The sequence below is a fragment of the Rhinopithecus roxellana genome, chromosome 20 (assembly GCF_007565055.1).
Source record: "Rhinopithecus roxellana isolate Shanxi Qingling chromosome 20, ASM756505v1, whole genome shotgun sequence".
NCBI classification, from domain to species: domain Eukaryota; kingdom Metazoa; phylum Chordata; class Mammalia; order Primates; family Cercopithecidae; genus Rhinopithecus; species Rhinopithecus roxellana.
The window spans coordinates 28,964,753-28,967,924 of record NC_044568.1 but is presented as its reverse complement, the minus strand read 5'-3'; the positions used below and the strand labels follow the sequence as shown (position 1 = coordinate 28,967,924).

Here is a 3,172-nt window from a genome sequence, read left to right as displayed (position 1 = left end):
CAGCCTCGAACTCCTGTGCTCAAGTGATCCTCCTGCCTTGGCATCCCAAAGTACTGGGATTACAGACTTGAAGGAATGTGTTTTCTTTATGGCAAAATTGGAAAATCTAGAAAAGCACGAAAAGCAAAACTAAAAACCACCTCTATCCTGTCACCTAGAGATAACCACATGTGCAATCATGTAATTCCAGCACTGTTTTTATGTGATCATTAATAGCTATATTTATTTAGTGTTAGCTATGTGTTTTATTAACATATGTGTTTCCCACTTTGGTCTCATTTATTCTCATGACTTTGTGAAGTAGGTGCCTTTTTTTTTTTTTCATTTTACAGATTAAAAAACAGGTTCAGAGAAATGTGACTTGCTTAAGGTCACTGTTCATTCTCTTGTATAAAATACTTTTTCCTTTTAACAATATATTATAAGCTTTTCCTCCACAGTTCAACATATTTCTACAACATTATTAAGGCTTTTAAAAGTTTAATTTTATAAGTAGGTAATACATTCATGAGGTTAAAAATATATGAACAGGTTGGTGGGAATGTAAATTAGTTCAACCATTGTGAAAGACAGTGTGGTGATTCCTCAAAGACCTTAGAACCAGAAATACCATTTGACACAGCAATCCCATTACTGGGTATATACCCAAAGGAATATAAATCATTTTGTTATAAAGATACATGCACATGTATGTTCACTGCAGTACTATTCACAATAGTAAAGATATGGAATAAACCCAAATGCCCATCAATGATAGACTGGATAAAGAAAATGGTACATACACACCATGGAATACTATGTGGCCATAAAAAGGAAGAAGATCATGTCCTTTGCAGGGACATGGATGGAGCTTGAAGCCTTTTTTTGGTCATTAGTTATCATTAGTTTATAATAAAAGAGAAATATGGAAATTATTTACATGATGAAAGATTTCAGCACTTCAGTGGAATGGGCAGCTTCATGTTGATGCCATTTCAACAGTGACTTATTTCAGTCTATGTACTTTCCAAGAATGTCACCATCTCTAAATAGGAAAGAATCCTTGTCATCTAGAACTACTTTGGTGCCTCCATATTCTGGCAGAAGAACTTTATCTCATGCTAACTGGTTGAATCTCTCCACCCTTTCCTTTAGAACCCAATCCAACAGCGACTACTGTTGCTTGCAGTATTTTTCCTTGAGATTTTTCTGGAAGCATAATGCCTTCTTTGGTTACAGTTTCAGCAGCACTCCTTTCAACCAATACTCGGTCAAAGTGTGGAAGAAACTTTCTAAACGCTTGTCCTGCCATGACTCCCTCCGCCTCAGACTCGTACTCTGGTGTAGCATAGTGCCGCAAGGAGAGACTCGTGGTCCGGCCCTGGCGACACGTGAAAAAACCGGAGCTTGAGCCTTTATCGTCAGTAAACTAATTCAGGAACAGAAAACCAAACACCGCATGTTCTCACTTACAAGTGGGAGCTGAACGACGAGAACACGAGGACACAGGGACGGGAACAACACACCCCTGGGCTTGATGGGCGGTGTTGGGGGAGGAAGAGCATCAGGATAAATAGCTAATGCATATGGGGCTTAATACTTAAGTGAGGGGTTGATAGGTGCAGCAAACCACCATGACACACGTTTACCTATGTAACAAACCTGCACGTCCTGCACATGTATCCCTGAACTTAAAATAAAATTATATATATATGGGTTTATAGTAAAGAGTTTCCTTTAACCTTTGTGCCCCATCTGACCAGTCCTCCTACCAATAACTTGTTCTTTCTTGAGTCTCTTTCCAGAATCTCATGATTATATAAAGAAATATACACATATGTTTTTATTTTTCTGCAAAATATTGCATGCTATAAACACTGTTCCTCACCTCGTTTTTTCACTTAACAAAGTATCTGGGAGAATTTTCTATATTAAATATATAGAGAACTTTCTCATTTCTTTGTACCACTCTGCAGTAGTCTACTATATGAACATACTACAATTTATTTAACCAATTCAGTATTGACAGACATTTGAATATTTTCCTCCATATTTTGCCCTTTGAATAACGCTGTGATGCATAACATGGCAAATGAGCCATTTTATATTTTTAAAAGGCTCCATGGTACTCCTGTTGAGTTATGTGCTGCAATTTATTTAACCAATCCACTAAGGATGGATATTTAGGTTATTTCTGGGCTTCCCTTATGATAAATAATGCCCCTGTGAACATTTCTGCCTATAAGCCCTTGTGCTCACTTTTGATCTTTCTTTAAGGGAAATGTTATGAGCATCATTAAGACTTTCAATATGTACTGCACACCTGCCTCCAGGAAAAGCAGTGACAATTGCTGGTGGCTGGATCTGAGAAGGTTGATGCCTGGTAAAAGTGCCCCAAAAGGACATTCTTGGGAGATGGCAGCTGGGGGTACATGAGAGAAATGAGGAAGGGTAGCTCAAGCCACAGGTCAGGAGCAGCCAGAGCTGGAAAGTCCTTCAGACATCTTTACCAAGAAAGTAACCATGCTCAGTGAGAGGAAAAGCCTTACCTGAGTTCATATGGGCTGGAGCTGGGACTGAGTCTTGAAACTTCTGAGTTACTGCTCAGGCCATAGCTCAGTGATTAGGGGCATGAGCTCTGAACTCGGACTACCTGGTTTTGAATTCTCTTAAATCTTTGCTAGCTTCATGCTTTGGTACAGGGTACCATACCTCTTTCAGGCTCTCTTTGCTAGCTTCGTGTTTTGGCACATGGTACCAAACCTCTTTCAACCTCAGGTTCCTCATCTGTAAAACAGAACACACTCCATTTAATTGTTGTAGGGAATTAAAGTAGATAATCTGGTATAGCACAGTGGCCAGCACACACATTTTTTTTTTATGTTATTAAATGTATCTGTCATCATTATCGTTATCAATTTATTCCTGGTGTCTCTGAGTTAATCCAAATAAAAATAAGCAGCATGGGAGATACTTCCTAGGTGCCAAGTAAGACTCAGGCTGTTGATTGATAGATACACTTTGATGGCTATAGGGATGTCCTAATATCTCCAAAGGTCTAATCACTTATTCTGCTATAGGCCTCTTCACCAAGCCTTGAAGTTCTGGAGGCAGAGGTCTTGGGGACAAGCAGGCTGAAAGTTTCCATCCATTTCTTTTTTTAATGATACAAATATTTGTACACATTTATGGG

General features: G+C 38.8%; 1 pseudogene; it reads right to left on the bottom strand.

Moving 5' to 3' along the window:
- Positions 1 to 990: 990 nt before the first annotated feature.
- On the bottom strand, positions 991 to 1,292 carry LOC104672193 (annotated as a pseudogene).
- Positions 1,293 to 3,172: the final 1,880 nt, after the last annotated feature.